The 21,185-nt window shown below is 41.7% G+C and overlaps 1 long non-coding RNA gene across 1 annotated transcript in view; it reads left to right on the top strand.

Annotated features, from left to right (window-relative positions):
* The first annotated feature begins 11,167 nt into the window (after positions 1-11,167).
* The window catches only part of LOC136021269 (uncharacterized), a 21,591-nt gene continuing 11,573 nt past the window's right edge, over positions 11,168-21,185 (top strand). Inside the window, exon 1 of the long non-coding RNA XR_010615712.1 lies at positions 11,168-11,246. This is a non-coding gene — a long non-coding RNA (uncharacterized LOC136021269). The remainder of the gene's footprint in view (positions 11,247-21,185) is intronic.

Genomic DNA, 21,185 nt, shown 5'->3' with positions numbered 1-21,185 from the left:
CGACCCCAGTGGTAGGCAATTTCTAGACAAGGACTTTTAGTGACAGCCAAGTACATTTGTCAATTGCCCCAGCGTAAAGACCAGCAAACTATGTAATAGTAGAATTCTCAATACGTAGCCCAGGGACCTGCCTGGATGCTTAAAACTCTAGTACAGGAGTTTTGAAAGGATTTATCAGGGTCCTTAGCTGCTTCTGATGACGTTGGTACCATGCCCTGCAGAGGCAGTCCTGACTACCCTGCCTGCCCCTGCCCAGGGCTGCCCTCACCTCCTGACTCCCCAGCTAAATTGTGTAGGATATGACTTTAAAGCAACCCTTTAAATGTCAAAGTACGTTCCCCAACTGAACATGTTACATGGTAGCACAGTATTTCTCAGCCTTTGGTCCAAAGCCAGACTGTGCATTTGATGGTCAGTGTGGGAAAAGGAGCAAAAATCTTTTCCTGCTTTATTCTCACTCTGCTTTTCCCTGTAATAGAGCAATTGCTGTCAGACACCAAACAAGACTTTCCAGCTGTGGAAAGTCCCACAGGAGAAAGAAGAAAATGCCTCTAGAGCATTCTGCTAGAGGGTTGCTCTCTGCTTACTGCCAACACAGATAATCGACACTTCATGAAAGGCACTACAGCCTCGGGGATCTCACCTATTCCCGTATCTCAGGTAGAAAAATGATACCAAGCCTGGCCATACCTATCTCATGGAAGTCCAAATACAGGAGGAAAAAAAGCATGGTGCTAAAAAGTCTTAAAGGTGTTTCCAAGGAATCCATTAAATGCTCAAGATGTGTTAGGCTTCTGACAGTGGCAATCCACATCCAGTTGAAATAGAAGCGGAGGCTCTAGAATATCAGAATTTTGTGATTTATAGAATGGCTTCTGGGATGTTCCAGCCTTGTGCTCAGTCTTGATTCACTGCCTATTTCCTGGCCAAAGAGCACTGCTCAGAGCAACATTTGATGTGTTTTTCTGAGGGCTTCTTATCATCAGACCATGGCAGCCCTTACTTACGAGGTTTTCAGTGGGTTTTGCCCAAAGCCACTGTCAAAATATCTTGCCACTGTTCTTTGTAATGATCAGAGCTACTGCAAGATTTTTTTCATGCATATAAAGATATATTCACAAATACAGAAATATCATCCAAATTTTTGGTGCTCGTAGCTTCAAAATAGGTTGCAAAGCCTTGTGATAATATTTGATAGATGTTATTTGTCACCATGTACCTGCACTGAGGCCCCTAACCCACCTGCCAGGGACACCACAAAGAATTTCAAACCACACAGTGAACTGTAGCAGCTCCCATTCCCTGTAAATCCCAGTTGGGCAGAATCATGTTTTCTCCTTATTCTCCAGCTGTGCAGTTCACACGCACCCACAGATGGACTTGCCTTCCCTCAAAACCTCCTGGAATGAAGGCTGGATTCAGCCCAGAAGCAACAGATGAGGAAATACTACTGACCAGAGTGCAATTTTTCTCCAAGTTTTCCATGCCCTGCAGATCCACACTGAGACTGTGTCCTGTTATTTAGTAAAGGATGGCACTAGAACCAGCAGGATATCAGCAAGAAGAGAGGAAAGGCAGGGGAGGGCAATGGTGCATCATAGGACTTCAGAAGTCCAGCAGTAATTTGCAAGAGAAATACAATTAGTGCGTTAAGGTTATTTTGCTAAATAATCCCTTTTGCTCCATCACAATAGTGACTTCCCTGCTCTCTGCTGAGAAAGACTGTAAACTCCACAGGAGGCATGCTGAAAACCACCCAGAGTTACTTGGTGGCTGTTTTTCAGCACAGAAGCTCTGTTGGTGTCCTGTGCCTTTGCAGTAAAGGGGGTGCACAGCTACCACCCTTTTAACCTTTCTATAAAAGGAAGGGCTGACAGTAGGACATCCGAGCACTTTTCTGCATCCCAGGGATACTGAGGACATTTTCTGTTGCGGCTTTTTGTTTAGTTTTCTTCCAACCAAAATTGCAGATTATTTTTAACTGCTTAATTTTGATCTGATGCTATGATCACAGTTTACCTAACTTCGCCATCTAGTGCTGAGCCCACAGCACTTACCAACAGCAGCAGAAGCCTAGGGAGAGCCTAGGGGGTAAGCCATTTAACAAAGGGAATATCACATCAAATGTGTGTTGTTTTGCACAACAATCTTGCAGATCAAATCTGTGTTGTCTTAAGATAAGTTTCTTCGTCAGTCCATTGGTATAACTCCACACTTACTCCACTAGCTTTGTTGGAATACTTCTTCTAGAGGCAATGTCAATTTTTGAGAATTAAAAGTATTGAATTCCATGTCTAGTGCAAAGAAGGTATCAAGCCTTGTGTGGGAATTCAAAATGCTTTAAGGGAACGTTTCAAGAAGTGTCTGTGTTCTTGCAAAGAGGTTGACGATAATGGCTTTCTTCAAACAAAGAAAAAGTACAAAACCATGATTATTTTTTGTGCTGATTATCCTTTTTCACAGAAATACTAGAGGAATCATGGAAGAAATTGAAGAAGTTCATTTGCAGATACTATCATTATAAACACCAGTTCATCTGTCCTTTACAGGATTCTACACACTAACTCTTCCTGTGACGGGTATCTGAATCTGAGTTTTCTCCAGCAGCACTGCAAGTTTTCTATGTCACTTTTTGAATGATTAGTTTAGCCTACTTTCGGAGTAAGATCTACTAAACCAGCTACGTGTGAACTGATTTATCATACCTACCTACCACCTCTGCGTCTGCTGAAACACTGAAATAGATGCAGTTTAGAGGAGAAAAACAGATTACAAATTCCAGCAGAAAGAATGTAAAAGCAGGAGACAAGCTGTCCTCAGACACAAGATTCCAACTGTGTTTGGCACAAAACCTTAGTATTTAGTATATTTACTGAATTTTCATGTTTACTTAAATTTTATATTTATTTAAACCTTAGTATTTTAAAACTGTGTATTTATTTAATCCTGATTATTCAGTATATTTATTTCTTTAGTAAAAGGCACAGAACCTTAGTATTTCTGAGCTGCAATGAAAACTATGCCATTTTGTTACGTATTTTCCATCACAACTGAAGTAAAATATGTGAGTGACCATGCAGTTGCTTCCTGCAACCCAATGACAAAGACTCCATCCATCCATCCTTCCATCCATCTATCCACGAGTCCCTGCAAGAGCAAGTTAACCCTCTCACTGGTTTCATGTTATGAATCTGTTGCCTGGAAGGGCATAGATACACTTAATGACAGGAAGCAATAAAACCTTAAGGGCAAAGAAGATAAACTCAAAAAATCCTTTTTCACAGAACAGTTTGGGTTAGAAGCAACCCTAAAGCTCATCCAGTTCCAACCTCCCTGCCATGCTCCAAGCCTTATCCAACCTGGCCTTGAACACTGGCAGGGATGGAGCAGCCGCAGCTTCTCTGAGCACTCTGTGCCAGTGCCTCACCAGCCTCATAGTGAAGAATTTTTTTCCTAATGTCTAATCTAAACCTCCCTTCTTTCAGTTTAAAGCCATTCCTGTCACTCCATGACCTTGTAAAGAGCCCCTCTCCAGATTTCCTGCAGGCCCCCTTTAGGTACTGCACGGCTGCTATAAGTCGTCAGCTGAGCCTTCTCTTCCCCAGGCTGAACAAGCCCAACTCTCTCACCTTGTCTTCACAGGAGAGGTGCTCCAGCCCTGAGATCATATTCATGGCCTCCTCTGGACTGGCTTGCACAGCTCCATGGCCTTCTCATGTTGGGGGCCCCAGAGCTGAACACAGTACTCCAGATGGAGTCTCACAAGAGCAGAGGGGGAGAATCACCTCCCTCAACCTGCTGGACACACTCATCTTGAGCTCTCTTTTTTTGATTTCTGGTCTCCTTTTTTGCTCCGTTTGAGAGACTATCTGAACTCGCCCATTCTTACCTATGGCAAATTTGAAGAAGGCCAGAAGAGGAAGAAGGAGAGAAAAAGAGAGTAAGGAACCAGTTGCACTCCTTGCATGCACAGCTGGGTACAGGAGCATACTCAAGCAGTTACCAAGGAACCATTAGGGTACCGTAGATCCACACGCTAGCTTCATTTATGGTTACTGCTCATGTAAGCAAGCCATAAAATAAATAGACCTGGCATTAAATCAATGAAAATTATTTGCAACTAGTGGGAAGCAAACAAAGGGGCATGGGCTTTACCTATACCTTGGACTAGGAATCTAAAGCCCCTTGCTTTCTTACAGAACATGGTAGCAAATGACTTTCTGTAGGATAAGATATTAGTAAGAGTCAAATCCTGTAGATCCAAAAAATGTTTGAAATAAGTCCTTTCACCAAAGATGGAGACTGCTGGTCAAAGGAAGTGTTGATTAATGACCTGTTTCAATCAAATATTTAAGCCATTCTTGTCTAAACTGCATAAAGATAGAAAAAGAATTATTTAAAAGCCCTATGTGTTTCTTGGCAACAGATTATTTGGTTTGGCAGAGCGAAATGAGTTTTCATAGGACCTCTGATGGAGCTTAGCAAGAAGGAAATACACACAAAAGTCATCTGACTTGGCAGTAAGAACTGAATGGCAGCAGATTGATGAATGATAGCACTGCATTTATTTTCATATTTATCTAGTATTTATGTTATTTATATAGTACCTTATAAAAATAATAGCACTTGGAAGATTTTCTGCAACAGAATCTTAAGAACTTACAGTACCTGTGGAAACACAGTCGAGTGCTGTATCAAAATGTTCAACAGGGACTTACCCCTGAGAGGAGCCAGCCTTCCCCCAGGCTGTAAGATACTCTTTGCTTTTTAATTCCATGAAATTCCAGGAGGCTAGAGAACAAATATACATTTCCTCTGTATTTCCTTCTCCCAGTTCTTGAATGAATAGACTGTAAATAATCTTCCAAATGGTACAAATACTAGACTTCACTGCACTTACCATGGTAATGACATGGTAATTGTATGGCAATGAACACATGACGTGATCATGGCTATAAAAACAGCTATACACATAGAATCATAGAATCACAGAATAGTTAGGGTTGGAAAGGACCTCAATATCATCTAGTTCCAACAAAGCAGCAACTCTTTGAAAACAGATCATCAGTTTCCTAATATTTCCTCCAAAGAAGTCACTCCCTGGTATTTGAATATGAATATTGGTGGTGTTATAAAGCTTAATGATCTCCCACACTTATCAGTAGCCCAATCCAAGAGCAAAGGACTTGGGAAGCACTCAAATGTTTCATTACAGGAAAGGTCTCGACATTAGAGATTCCTTAGCTCTCCCCCAACAATACACCTTGACGAATAGATATCAAGCATAAAGAAGACTGACAACAGCCAAAACTACATGACATACCAGTCTTCAAGATTTTGTAAGTTGTGACTGGAGATTTTCACAGAGGAGACAAAATATAACCAAAGGCTTGTAGGCAGAGATACAGACAGAGAGAGATCACTCACCGATTACCATCACAGGAAAAACAGGCTCCACTTGGGAAAAATAGTTTCATTTATTACCAACTAAATCAGAGTAGGATAATGAGAAATAAAACCAGATCTTAAAAACTCCTTCCTCCCACGCCTCCCTTCTTTCCAGTCTTAACTTTACTCCTGACTTCACCTCCTCCCCGCCAGCATCACAGTAGGGTGCGGAATGGGGGTTGTGGCTCATCACATGCTGTCTCTGTTGCTTCTTCCTCCTCAGAGGGAGGACTCCTCACACTCTTCTCCTGCTCCAGCATGGAGTTTCTCCCATGGGAGACTGTTCTTCATGAACTTCTCCAATGTGAGACCTTCCCACAGGCTGCAGTTCTTCACAGACTGCTCCAGGACGGGTCCCTTGCACAGTGTCACAAGTCCTGCTCCACCGTGGACCCCCATGAGCTTCAGGGGCACAGCCTGCCTCACCATGGTCTTTACCACAGGCTGCAGGGGAATCTCTGCTCCAGCACATAGAGCACCTCCTGCCTCCTTCTGCATTGACCTTGGTGTCTGCAGGGCTGTTATTCTCACATATTCTCTCTCTGGCTGCTGTTTTGCAGTAATTTTTCCCCTTTCTTAACTATGTTATCCCAGAGGCACTACCACCATCACTGATGGGCTCAGCCTTAGACAGCAGCAGGTCTGTCTTGGAGTTATCTGTCATTAGCTTTGTGGGCCATGGGGGAAGCTTCCAGCAGCTCCTCATAGAAGCCACCCCTGTAGCCCCACATGGTATGCAAATCCAATACAGATAAGTAAACTTTACATCTGAAACATTTTCACCAAGCTTGTGAAAAGTAGTCTAATTGTGTACTAATGCTGATTTTCAATAAACGTGTAATTTAAAATTTAATTTTTTAAGATTTAGATTTCTTTTCCACTGCGTCAAAGAAGATGGTGATGCTTTCTCACCCAGAGAAACCAAAATATGGTTTGTGTATTATTTAACTTAATAACAAATTACAGAAGTAGTAGGAATAGTATTATGTTACAGTCTGGGAAGAAAGCAGGAAATCCTGAAACCAGGGTAAATGTGGCTAGCAGAGTGCAGTTAGTTATACTAGGTTCTGGCCAAAAGATTAGATTTTTATATTGATACACTTATTAAAATTTTTAGTAAGTGATAGCAACTGGCAAGGAATTTCTAATTGTATCTGAAATAAAGTAATAAAAAGGTTTGGCTGTCACATGATGTTTTATACCAGGCACTGCATTTTCTGAAGTGCTGGGAAGAAGACTTTGTGATGGGTCTCAGGTCTCAGGAGATGAAGCATCTTTCGAAAATCCAGGATCTGTCCTTGAGCAGTAGTCTGACTGATCTGTGGTATCTGATGGAAAGAGAAAAGAAGCCCTGCTGACAGAGTTCCATGTCTTGGGACTGTTTCTGTCTGCTTCCCCAGGCAGGGCTGAGGAGTGCTGGGAGAGTACGCAACAGGGCTGGCAGAGAGCTTCCACAAGTTCTTCAGAATTAATTTATTTACAGCTTTTGCACTGATAGATTTTCATTTATCCCGGTAGATTAAGATCCAGTCTTAAGCAAATGTTTTCTTCTGGAACAGAAGATGCTGGGATGAGTACTCATACTCACCGTATGAGTACTGGTAGGCATTCCCTGCACAGCACAAGGGCCTTCATTTTTCCTTACCCAAAGACTACAGGCCCACTTACTACTTGCTGAGTCTATATTAGATCTGGATGGTACTGCTTTACAGACTTTAAACTTTTGGGGAACACTGATGTTGATGCATCTTACCAGCTGCATTTTCTCCCTGCATTTGCAGCTGACTCTTTTAAAGACTTTTCTTCAAACTGAATGTACTAAAATAACTGATGTAATTGCTATTTTCAGTTGTATTACGAAGAAATCCACACTGTAAGTGCTGCTGTCAGTATTAAAAGTACATGTAAGATTGTCTGTATTGGAGGGAAATCAGATGCAAAAATATTAACGGTGGTTTAAGCATCGCAGGGCTAAACACCAAAATGTGTAAGACCAGATCAGGCATTCAGACACTGATGCATTGTCTTGTTTTGGGTTTGGTTTTGTTTTTTTCCAGAAATATAACTTAAAAAATAAAAAGCCTTAATGAATGCAAAATAATGAGTGTCCCACCAGAAATTCTTGAAAAGCTTTTGTATAGAATAATCAGATTGCTTTTATCTGTTTGAAGAAAGTAAATTTCACCCCATGTGAGAAGCTTAAGGTTTTTTTTTAGTCAGTATTAGAATTTCAAAACAAGTTACCCAGAGCAGTTATCCCTGATGAATAACTGCAGCTTTTCCATGAACAGGGACCAAAATCCACAGCTAATAGACGCCATTTCCCCCACTCATAGCTCTGGGCAGCAGTACTAAAATGTACTAATTTGAGCTAACTCTGCTACAGTATTTCAAGAAGAAAGGTTACTTTTTTCCCTCTTTGGCAGGTTGTTTTAAGATGTCAATTCAAACTTCTGGCACTGACGTCAAATCTTTCTTCAGAAAAGCTGTTCCTATTCTCCACTGGGCTGTTAAATGTAAAAGCAATGGACTTCATTCTCCATGAATAGTGCTTTTTCCACTACTGTATTACTATAATTTTCCACCACTGTATTACTACAATTTTCCACCACACTCTTGACAACCTCATTGGCTCTGTCTTACCAGAAGAAAGTGGCCTATTTATTGTTTTGTCTTGATAACATTTTCATTAAGAAGGAGGAGGTGGCCTTCAGTACACACAGCTTGCTTTGGAGCAGCAAAGAGGAGCAGTAGCCATGGCTATGCTGTGAACACAGAAGTAGCTCACAGCTGAATATTTCATGGGAAGAATAAATCTAATAACAGTAGTAACAATAATAATAATATTGGTGTGTGCAGTGACATTTTACAATTCACGATGTTTTTTAGACCAACTGTGACTCAAAGCATCCCCATGTGACACTAAAAAATGCCCCTAAATGGTCCCTGTCTGGACACATCCTATGAAGATGAATAAGGACCTATATCTCTTTTCACAGACTGCTGTCTTACCGCAACAAATTCCTCTATTTCATAGTGTCTCTTTGTACTATAATGTGCTGCTAAATGGCAGTCACACTTCATAAGCTCAGAAATGTGAAAGTAGTAATACATCAATATGAAGCCATTACTAGGAAAATGCACAATGCAGCAATCCTGTTCTCCATGTTTAAATGTCTCACTTCTCCACAGTGCCTTACCCGAACGACTGAACTGCAGTGGTACTTCAGGTAATCTCAGCTGGAGCAAGGCACCCAGGGAATTCAGGCTGTGCCCAGCAGTATTTCCTGTGCAGTATAAGTTGTGTCAGCTATTGTGTCAGCTCAGGACACTGGGAAAGCAAAATATTTAGAAATGGGACGTCATGTCAAACTTACCATCATAAATGTTTGGGAGAAGAGAGCCAACTGCCCTGCTTTCTCAGTTTAGCCAGGAATGAACCTGCCATTTGGGATTTTAAAAGCAATTAACCATGGCTGCAATCAGTTTTGATCAGTAAGCCAATATTTAATTCTGTTCCATCTTTTGTATTGCTTTTATTAAAGCAGGAGGCAGATTTTTAATGAGATTTTTGTTGGTTGGATGTTTGATTTCTAGAACTATTGTCTGAGAGGTCCATGCATGCTGACAAAGGTGAGCACAGTGACTTCCAGGCAGCGAACTGCACCATCAGTCCTGGGGAGGTGGTATCTCTCCTACTGGAGCAGAAGACCACTCTACCACTGTTTTCCCCAGACTTCCAGTCCTAGAGAAAGCTTCAAACAGCATCCTTAAAGGAGAGGATCCCTCATCAGGAGGCACTGAGAAGCACTACAGGAGAATCTGGACTGTTTTAGACTTAGATCTCTCAGCAAGGCAGTTTTTGCTGAACTTTATATAACCAGGAGCTCACGGTTAGCTCTTGTGCAAGGAGATGGTTTTCATGTGTTTTCTTGCCGCTGCATATGCACAGGATTCAGAGGAGTTGGCAGGCTTATATGCTTACCATTCCTTTCCTGCAACACCAACAGTTTTTGCCATCTGTATGTGAGCTGCCTTAACTTTAAAACATTTGGTATTATAATTGTCTCTGGAAGCTGAAAAATGAGTGAAATGTTAGCCTTTCTAAAGGAGCATTTTTGAGATCACTGTGCATGAAATGGTTACTTAAGCTAACTGGAGAAAAAAGAATGGAAAGGATACCAGTTCAGAAGTTCAGGTGAATTTAAAAATGAAGGAGTAGATGAGTAAAAAACAGATCATACAATTATGCTGCAAATGCGTCATTATGCTCTGTTGAACCAGTACTTCAGTGAGACAAAAGGCTCAAAACTGCACAAAAATAGCCTCATAAGAAACCCATCTCTGTTCCAGACTCAGTTTATACACACACTGAGCCTGAGAGTTTGCCTGAGCAACTGGTGCAGGACCTCATTGAGGGGGCAGCCGCCCCAAAGGTCCTTCAACAGAGAAAGCCTGTTAGTCTACCTTGAAAATCAGCTCTCACTGGAAATAGCTGCATGAAGAGGCCAACAGGTGACAGCTGCACTTGCAAGAAACAGGCTTGCAATGTTAATGGAATATAGGTTCTGATTTGCATTTATAGCACAGCAACACTGGCTTGAAGTCAGTCAGCTCCCTAATTCTTAAGGCCTTGAATTAACCATGCAAAATTATAGGGTAGTTAGTAAGACTGCTGGGAGAAGTAATGCTGTCAGAACCTTAGAACAGGTTCATCTGTTCCTCTTTTCTCACTCTTTTTTTCCCTTCGTTAAAAAGATATATGACAGAGGATGATACTCCTTTGCCTGCTGAGGGATCCTGCATATTGAAGCTGCTGTTCAATTATCTGTGAAGCTTCTCAGGAATCTTCAGTGCTGCAGCAAAATTTAGCATGGATTAGCTTCCAACTAGGAAAATAATACATGGAAGCTTTGTTCCTTTATGTATGGAAGAACAAATGCATGGATATTTCCATATAAAATCATAGCTGTATAAATAATTGCCAATAATTTGATGTAGGGGAGGGAGCTAATGATTTTACAACTTAACCCTGTACCTATCACACTGTCCGCCTAATCTTTTGGCCTCATTCATGTATTCAGCCTTACTCCTCCAACCCTGAACCTCTTCTGTTTGCTGAGAATATGGACTAAGAGAGGAGAGAAGTGACAACAGTGAGCACTTTCACTTGAAATCCCATTTCTAAGTTGTTGCAATATTTGTAGCACCGTAAAGTTAGAAAGAAAAACAAGCTTGGGGTTAAATTCCATGTCCTGTTTCAGCCTTTTTAAGTTACTGCAGATCAAAAACCTATGTAGCCACTATGAATTACACTGGCAATGAGCAAAACCAGCTACTGCCTTCCTCAGAAGTTTAAAGCAATGTCTGTAATGGTTTCATAGGGTTCTGGCTCAGGCTGAGCTGCTTAAAATGACAACTACACACGTAGTCATTCTACAGCTCCAGCCTGGCAGATCTCTTACACAGAGCCCCTTGGGAACCCTGAGTTAGCCTCAGGGGTGCACTCCTTTGTCAAGAGAAAAAAAGCACTGTACCAGCTGCTCAGCATCAAAGCCATTTTACATCCCTGTAGGTCCTAAAGGACCAATTACCCATTGCTGTCAGCTGGAGCTTGGGGCAGATGAGGATTTGGGCAGTGGCCTGGCCAGGCTAACAGTTTATAGCTGAGTAAGGGGGAAAGAAGGACCCTGTTTTGGGATGCTTTTTTCCTTGAGGTAAAAGGAGACATAAAAGCATATTTTCTTACTGAACTCACATAGTATATGATGGATGTGTACTGTTGAGAGCTCTGTCAGGTAAGAGAATATCAATTTTATGTGACTTTTATGAGATAGCTTTGACAATCCTTGTAGTATGCTGTTACACTTGAAGTGTCCTTGCTACTTGTGGTGAGTGGGCTTTACTGGTGCCCTAATTCCTACCTGTATTGCTTGCCGTCAGTTCTCATTATCATTGCCAGTGAAGAGCATTTTAAGTGACACTCTGGTTCAGTCTGGTTAGATTGGTGGTTAAATTCTGATTGCAGAAATCTTGTTGATGAGGGTGATAGGGAAGGAGAGAAAAACAGAGTTTGTTTGTACCTGAGTGGTTTGAGCACAAGTAGTTTACCTGCTGTGTAAACTGAGAAATGTGAATATAGCTGAGAAAGATGGAATGACTGTGCTCTGCTTTTTTCTCTTATGGTGATACCTTTTAAGCTGTTTTCCCAATGTATTATGCCTGCACCTGAAAGCTTGGGCTCTGGTGTGGGAGGAAGTTATATGGAGAAATAAATCTGAAATGTAATCCCAGAATATCCCCCTCTGCCAACACTGAAGGGCTCTTTCTGTAGGTGCAGAGTTTTCCTGATGGGAAGAGGAGAGAAAATGGTCTACTCTAATTTTTTTGTCCAACTGAGGGAAATGCTGTGGAAAAATAAAGCACCTGGGGAACAGGGGGAATGTAGAGAGTGGAAAAAAATCCATGTATTTAGATTCTGAGATGAAGGAATGAATGATATTCCCCAACACCCTAGCTGATACTAACACAGTGGTAGCTGATTAGAAGAGGAAGCATTTATGTTAATGATCTTATTTTGTGATTCAATTTTCTTTCAACTTCAACCATCTGTTTTAAAATGCATGTTTCTATTAGGACATTAATAAGTACACAGGGTTTAATGCTGCGTGCTAGTCACCAGTAGCTCTCACTGATTTAAATGCAAATTTTGTGGGAATCTGGTCTTCTAGATCTGGTCCCACTTTGAATTACAGTTTCTGGGAAATGCTGAAGAGAGGGAAATGTTTATGGAAAGATGTGTTCACGTGTCTCTTCTGCTTTATTTGGGAATGATCTGTGAAAATGTAGCTGAACTTGATAACATTCGGAACTGGTTTTTTGGGCCAGGGCGTCCCACTTATAGCAGGCAAATGTCTGGTTTTCTTCACTAGCTGCCGCATGGCAGCTTTCATGATTAAAGGCGGCACTGTTTGGGCACTTCCTTCAGTTATAAGTGCAATTTATCTAGCTATAACTAAATACAAGTCTTTCAAAATGGGCAGTTAGTTTGTTGGTGTAGTGTGAAGTTTCCTCCCAAGCAAGGAAGAAAGTCAGTGATTTTGGAGCAGTTTAAGGAAGCTCTTATCAAAGGGGTGACGGTGAATGTTTTGCACTCAGGATTTGTGTGAAACTATTAATACCTAAAACCTCCAAGAGCTATAGCATGAAACTCATCTGACAGCAGAATTTTTCAGCCACTTCACACCCTTTCCCTCAAACCAGAGTGTCAGGCACCAATGTAGACTTTTCTGCTCCTCAGTAAAAGAGCTTGTGTGAATGCGTGTCAAGCATTTATTTATGCAGCTGTTCAAACTGATGGCATGGAATAGCATAGAAAAGGAGCAAATGTGGGGTCCTCAGTCCCCATGGGGTTTTTGACAACCATGTGGATCACCCTCGCTCTTCTTCCAGAGCCCGTGAGAAGCAAAGAACACAGCTGAATGTTGAATTTGGCTGGTTCCAGGGGATCTGTATGACTCACCTCTGCTAAAATTAGCTAAGCTTAATTTGTAACTTGCTGCTCTGTAAACACAAAAGGAGTAGCCAAAAAGACCAATTGGGAACCAAGGGTGGTGCTCATTTTCTTGTCTGAAAGACACACTTGAAAATTAATACCATTTACTGGTGTTTCTGATGAACAGCTCACAAGACGCGGTGAGTGAGCTGCAGTATTTTGCCTCTCTCCCTGGTTTCACTTTAGCCCCGCTGCTGCTGGGCAATGTGTGAGAACATACAAACCCTAAATAGAAATCAGTGTAATAGGCTGGGCTCCCACCAGAAAATCTCTTTGTTCAATAGCAGATGCTGGCCAGTGTAAAAATGGGAGTTAATATTAACCTTGCCATTTAAGCTTTGTCTTCATGGCAGAGCTATTATAATGATTGAGTTTAACTGAATTTAACAAACTTCAAGAAATACATATTTTTAATGTTAGTATCTTTTTCATACTTGTTTTCATGTGGAGCTTTTCTTTATCTGAAGTTGGCTGTTGAGATGATAGTCTTTTCCTCTGAAATGACAGCTGCAGTAGCCAGGAGAGTTATAACAGGTTTTGTGCTACTGGAAAATAGACACATCTTCCCAAAATAGTCTCTTTTCCCTAAGAGTGACCATTAACCGAATTTTAATGTATTTGGTTTCGTAGATGAACAGTAATACTAAGTAAATGAAGAATCCCTCTGGATTTGCATTTTTATATCTTTTTAGTACCAAAAAAAATCTTCATGACTAAGTTCATTTTTAGTGTAGTATTAAAACTTAATCAGAAATGACTGTCGTTAAGTCTGAATGTTATAAATTATATACAAATTTTAAGTCTTAAAGAAACTTATTTGTGAAGAGGATTAGACAGGATCTTCTAATCCTCATTCCATCTGTTTTGACTAATATAATTAGAATGAGTATTTATAGTTTGTCATGCTCACCATGGGCCTTATCCCAAGGGAAGCCAAGTGTCTGGACCCATGTGGAGCATCACTGACATCCTGCTTTGGTGTCATTCCTGCTTTCTCAGTGGCCTGCTTTGGCCAGAACCATTTTGTCTCTCTTGTCCTGGCTTTTTTTATATGCAATCAGTGTTTCTTCCAAGCGTATTGCAATACCAGTGTATTGGAGTTCTTTAGGGGCCTGTGCTTGAAAAGGATGTCGTAGCTGCAACAGACTTTTCCAGGACATCAAGCCTGCAGAGGTATGACTGTGTTTACATTTGTGTTGTGTGCTTCACTGGGCCTTGCACACCATGTGTGCAAGGAGTTGTGTGGCTCAGGAGGCATGTATTACATGAAGCAAGACAAAAACGGCAGGTGCTTGTATATTGCTGTGGTTTATGCCAGTGGCCACAGGTAGGAAGGAGAGAATGCTTGCATGCACAGGAGAAGAATGTGGGATTCTAACGCCAGTATTGAGACATTCAGTTTAACTAGATTTGTCCACTTGAGGTTTCATCGCTCCCTGCCACTTGATAGCATGTAATGTTGATGAAACTGTTAAGAATTCCGCTTTAGCATTTGGCATAGTCAGGGATTTGCAAATTATTACTAATAATGCCTTTGTGAGGAGAGGCTTGAAATGGATGCTGGTGGAAAACAGAAGCGGACAATATACTGGGGGCATCTAGCGCAAACAGGACAGTGATGGTGTAAAATTGCTACTGCTGCTTCTGCAATATATTCACGCAGTCAACAGGAGCACAGAAACAAGTTGAACTGTGTATTTCAGGTAACTCCACCCAAGCGGTTGTTCTTTTACTGCTTTTTACAGTCCTACATTGCAGCATTATGCCAATAAATGAGATTGACAGCAGGTCTCCTGAAACAAAGGTGCCTCAGCAATTATCCAAGACAGCTTGCCAGTTTTCCTGGGGCTTGCCAGGCTATGAGCCAGATGTGACTCGTTTGGTAGCAGCAGTAGCCTCCAGACCCTGGGGTCTTCTGACTGTAAAAAGAGGGGCATATCCAGTTCTTGAGTGGAGAAGTCTGAGGAAGAGGACGGCAGGAAGATGTCTGCACTGAAGAACGGTCCACCTGATACACTGTTATCCTCACTCTGCTCTTGAGTTTTCCCTAAGAAGGTGGGCACCATTGCTTGAGATGAGGTGGATGGTGTTGCATGAGAAATTCTGGTGGTGGCCAACTGCTCTTTCTCAGAAGCAAATATGAGATAGGCTTGGTGAGTCTGAAGCAGTGCTCTTGTTGAACAAGGCAGGTCAAGTGAGATGGGGCAGGTATCTTCTCTGTGTTCATGTCTCTGCTTCTATGTTTGACTGATGGCTCTGCTCAGACTACTTGTAATAACAAATAGAGATGGTCTTAGGAAGGTGGGAAGAAAACCAAATGGATGAAAAATACCCAGTGAGTCCTGTGTTCGTCAAGCCATGCATTTCTCAACTTTTAACAACCACTTGAAAGAGAATTTTGAAACTGCAGTAACCCTCAAAATCATGCACTTACTGCAATATTACCAAACTCCTGAGACAGACCCCTCAAAAGCACTAAACTAATACGCAGCAAGCTTTATAGGTCTTGTTAAAAATTTATTATTTGTCTTCTGATGTTTGCGATGCCAGAGCTCCCCTGAGCCATGCTTACAAGTTTTCTTTTGTAACTTGTGTCAGTAGAAAAACATCACTTAACTGCTTAGACTTTTTTTCAGCTCCAACAGCCAGAGCTGAAAGTAAGCCCCGTGATAAAAAGCTTCTTCAAATTGATGAAAGTGTTGGGGTTTGATTAATGTGTTAGAAAATACAAAGGTTAGTTCTTTCTCTTGGTGAAATAGGAAGCAAGGTTGCTGACTGTGAACTTAAGTGAATAAAAAGCTGTGTAATTGGTGAGTAGTGTGGGGAAAAGCACAGGAGTAAAACTGGCCATAAGTAGCAAACCTTGGTTGCAAAATGTGTGAAAGTCCTAACTCAGATGAGCAAAGCTCTAGGAGAAGCCCTTGTCATAGTAATTGAGCAGTGGTGGTCATCTTCTAAGAGGAAGATTACTTGGATCATGGAGGGAATTCCTCCATGAGCGTTTTAAGAGCATTCCTGGTCTTCCTAAAAAGAGAAACCTCTACTGGGGCAGTTCCCCAGTGGTGCTTATTTGAAAAGAGCAAAATCATCTCACTTCAACTCCACAGCAAGAGGCTGGGAAACTTACCTTTGGGATGTAAACCAATAATGATCTATGCAGTACTCAACTCTGTACCTAATAAAAGACCTAATTATATATCTTAGATTGAGTCTTTTGTTAGCCCCTCCCAGATCATAATGGGATGCTGGCCAGGCCTGATTTCAGGAGTGTAAAAAAGGACCAAAGAAAAATAATCTTAATTTTTTTAATTCTGAATTTTGTTTGTTTAATTCTGGTCATCTTCCCCACCCCCCTTCTCTGGTCATCTCCAATGAGTTTTCTTTGATATAACTTGTGAGAGAAGAAACAGGACTTGAGCTGTGCCCTCTAAAAGAAGACCTGTACAATCGTTTTTGACAAATTATAGTGTAGAAAATGCAATTAATATTTTGATGTGACTCAGAAGTGACCTTTTCCAGTCTCCAGCATCAGGCTTGCTCTCACAAATGCGCTGCTGTGGAAAGCTGATGTGTGTGTTGGGTCTACTAAAATGAAAAACATGAGCTGATTTCTTCCCTCCCCCCAGCTGCCACTGAATTATCATAAGTTATTGCTAAAAATGGTGCAGGTCCTCAGACCTTCAAGGTTGAGGTGTGCTGCTTGCTGGCATGCCAGCCTACCGCAAGGGCACCCTTACGCCTTTCTGCACTGTGCCCTTTGCTGAAGTCTACTCTCTTCTAAGCAGATCCTACCACGCTACCAACTCCTCACTCCCCCAAACAGGTAGGTAGGGATGCAATTTGTAACTTTCTGGATAAATCACACGTGTATTCCTCGTAATGTTTTTTGTGCTGTCTCTATTTTAAAGATGTGAGACTCATTCTAAGGTTAAAGAAAAAAAAATTAAAAAAATCTGGAATTCAAACAGCTCACACGGGTTTTTGGAGACACAGGGCAGAAAGGAAAGGAAAGGAAACTACATGCAGTCAAGGTGTTACACAAAGGAATCTTTAAAGGCTTCTCTTCCCACCTCCCATGGAGAAGCAGACTTACTTGTCATGCATCACCAAGACTCACGCTGTGCTGAGCATCCCTTGTCTTGGCAGCAACCGAAGGAGGTCTGCTTGAATTAGGGGCTGGGTATTGCCTGTTTTTTTTTCTCACCCACTTTGTTCATGGTTTGATGGGACAGAGGGATGCAAGGATGTGCTTCAGTCTCAGGCCTTTCTGTTCTCACAGATGTTGTATTTTCTGACTTAGATGTTATATAGTTACCCTCTGGAAATGCTGGTGATGCTGGGCATTGCCAGCCTTTACCATCTCCTGTCCAGGCAACTAACAGGTTTTGTTCAGCTTGTCCCATGTGCTTTTTAGTGTCACAGCCTCATTCAAGTAGAATGTGGACTCTGAGAGTCTCTAGTCCAACTCTTGCTCCAGCAAGACCAACATCTAAATCGGATCAGGTTCTGGCTAAGCATGCTTAACTCCCTCTGTGGCTCCTTGTGCATTGTTTGTGCTCCAGTTCTCAACCACCATGGTAGCTCTCCACTGAGCTCCCTCTCCTCTGCACTTGGGGAAATTCAGCCAGCCAATGTTCCAGGTGCAGCTTTGAGCTATGGGTAGCAGGGAAGAAACACTTCCCTTGCCCTCTTGGCCAATTCTTACCTAAGATTTCATTGCCCCAAGGATGTACTGCTGACCTGTCTGCCTGCCTGCTCTCTTCTGCAGAGCTGCTCCCCAGCAAATCCTGTGCTGCGCGCACAGACAGCATGCTGCAGCTACCCAGAAGGACAGATTCTGTCTTCCTGTTTATCATGTAATCCTCTTCCCCACAAACTGAATCCCATTTTACATGAACCATGTTTTCATCAGTCACGTATTACATTGCTGTGTTGATAAGATTAGTGCCTACCTCTAAGGATGACACTTAACAGTAAAGAAGTACTCCAAAGTGAAACTGCGTGATTTGGAATGACTGAGCTCCTCCATCCTCCTGTTGGCATGCGATGTGTAAATAATATGCATTTGACATAGAATTTTTGTATACACTTGACAACATTCCCTCAGTAAACCAAAAAGCTGTGACTTAATCCTTTTCCTAATGTAGCAAACATTTGACAAGTTATTGCTTAAACTGAGGACTATTTATAGGCTGTTTTACTATTTAGTTTTGAACTCATGGTGACTAATGATAAAAATGATGCTGTACGACCATCAAGTATTTTTAAATAATCTCTGGTAGGTTTCTTCTTACCCTTTGATTTTTATTATCTTTTTTTCCATGAAGTAAGGAGGAGGGAAGTTTAAAGCGGTTGGTTCTTTTAGGGTAAAAAAAAAAAAAAAAAAACCACCAAAGAGCATATTTCTAATCCAGTGCCTCCTAAAAACAAACATATTAAAATTTCAACATTGAAATAATCAGCTTATCTATCAGTGGGGGTTTTGCCAGCAGTTCTGTTGCTGAGCTTCCTTTACATCTTTTTTCCACTGAAGGAAGATAGTTGAATCAGTCAGAAATGTGAACACGTTGCCTGTGGGGAATTCAGTTTATGATTCTGTGAAATTCTTCCCTAAGCTGGAACAAGTCTCAGTTTGTCTTGCCTCCTTTTTTGAACCCAATTTTTAGCCTATTTTAACTGCATAAATAGACTCAAATTGTGCAAGCGTGGTACCAGAGCAATGCCTCCACAGCTGCAATATTACCTAAACTATAGGATCTTTCCACCAGTAAACATGGCTGTTGCCACTGAGATACATCCATTGGGATGGGAAGACCTTTTCTGATTTCTGTATCAATTTAATGGGGGGTGGGAGGTAGAGAAATCCCACAGGATAGACCCTGCCACAGCAAGCAATGTTGTTCCTCTTTCCTTGCTGCTTGCACCTATGAATGAACTCCTGCATCCTACAGCAGCAGCTGCCCTCTTCCACAGCTTGGAGGTGCTTCAAGCCTGAGTAGGTTGGACTGAGAAGTTGGGAAAGGAAAAGATGCAGGGGTAGGCTTTGCCCCTCAGGATACAGCAGCTTGGGTAGGTCTCCAGTAATTCATGGGTGGCAGACTAAACATGGAGGGGAGGCAAGTTATTAAGGGCACAGAGCTAGGACTTGCCAAGCTTACTTGCACCAAAAGGCTGAATTTGCAGTACCTGTGCTAAAACCTACCCACAAAATCTTTTTTTCTTGTGTTCAGCATTCCTGATGAAATCTGAGGAGCAAAAGAAGTGGGAGATGGTGCCAATGCTATTAGGGCTGCCCCTTGGGTGCTGCTTCCTCCTCCTTTCTAGCACAAGCCAGCACTCAGCATATGGGTGGCCTGCATCACCCATGCATGTCTTGTTTTTCACATCACAGGCCACTGCAGAACTGTAGTTCATCTGTCTGGCTAATTAAGTCCAATAATTAAAATGCCTTTTTTTCCTCTCTCTGTCAGAGAAATCTCTTAGCCATAGTGCTACAATTATGACTTTTCTTACTCATTTTATAAAACCTCATTTTCCGTGCCTGTGTGTTGAGACCCTGGTTCAGAATAACATCAGAGTAACAAAAGAAAAGCCAAGCTGCTCTAGCTGGAAAGAAGCCAGGGGAGGTAGTCAGAATATAGTGAGAACTGATGGGATCTGGCCACCTTAGTGCCTTGAAAGGCAGTCTTCATTTCTTTTAAAAATGGAAGTTAGCCAAATCCCTACCTTATGAGCATGCTGAAATTCAGTGTATGGCTGCAAGGGGAGGTTTTGCATGTTTACAGCCCTGTTTGCCCATGGGGCTCCTACTAAGGCAGGCAGTCCTGCTGCAGATCTGCCAATGGCTGCCTTGGGGACTTGGTGATGCAGCAGCCCAAGCCCCTGCTCAGGAGGGCAGCACCCTTCTCTGTGCCCTGGGTTTCACCAGCATAGGTTAGGATACTGCTGGTACTGACCTGTCCCTTGGCTTTCTCTGTTAAACTTGTCCTCAACAGCAGCAACACAAGGAAAAAACTTCTTCAAGCCAAGCTTTGCTTCTTTCCCATTTCTCTCTTCTCTAGCTTGCCTGGGTATTTCAGGAGATAAAAACATAAGCATATGTCTGAGGTTTATTAGGTGTGCACACCTTTCAAAACCAGCTGTTATTTTAAACTCGGTTTGGTACTGAGTTTTGGCTCAGTGGAGGTGTTATGCTGAATGCAGGCTCTGGTCCATCACAGCTGAACAAAGCCAAGGCAGACTCAAGACTGATCTTGTCACCCTGCTGTGATACACATTCACTTATAAAAACTGATGAATTAATTGCAGTACAGACGCTTTGTTCAGTCAAAATCTGTTCTGAAAAATTGCTATTGCAGTGAGTGCTTTTGATTATGACAGCATAAATAAGTGCTTGGGTGGGGGGGGAGGGGAAAGGAATATTAAATAAGCTCATATTCACACAAGAATCTGGTTTTTGAAAAACTCCAAAATCCTTCACTTATTATCAGGTATTGCAAAGTGGGAGATTAAAGTAACCAACACTTAAAAAATTAGAATAACTTTGACAAAGCTGTAAGCTAATTTAATAATCATCTTCCATTGTCTCGCTAATTTAAATTACTGTTAGCTGTCTTGTCATCATAGGCTGATATGCATGATGACTGTTCCATATTGCTCTCAGCCGGGTACCTTGCACATACAAGGATTCATCATGAAACCACATTTAATCTTTCACATAACTGCTACTATTATGCTATTACTAAGTTTGGCTGCCTTCAAAGCCTAACTTGAGCTATTGACTTTATTTCCCTGATTTCCATTAGGATTTAGTCTGATAGGGATAGCAGAGTCATATTTGAAATTCGATTTAATGATAACGAAGTTTTGCAAGTGATGTTAGTTGAAAAGCAGAAGATGGGTTTTTCCCTTGTCAGGCTTGTGCTCGTGTTCTTCCCAGCCAAGGTGCAACGTGCTTCCCAGTGTAAGTCAGCATGTGGTGTGAAACTTCTAGTACCAAAAAAACCCCAGTAGAAATTTCTAGAAGAACCTAACACTGCAATCACAGAAATGCCTCTGCTTTCCCCCCTCCCCTCCATGTTGCAGTTTAATTGCTCAAGACTTTAATATCTGATTCCTATAGGATTTGATCAAGAACTGCCTTTAACGCTTTGAAAGAATGCTTAAGAAATCTGTGTCTTCA

This window comes from Lathamus discolor, chromosome 1 (assembly GCF_037157495.1).
Source record: "Lathamus discolor isolate bLatDis1 chromosome 1, bLatDis1.hap1, whole genome shotgun sequence".
Taxonomy (NCBI): domain Eukaryota; kingdom Metazoa; phylum Chordata; class Aves; order Psittaciformes; family Psittacidae; genus Lathamus; species Lathamus discolor.
Note: the sequence above shows the minus strand (reverse complement) of the source record. Positions and strands in the feature narration are given on the sequence as shown.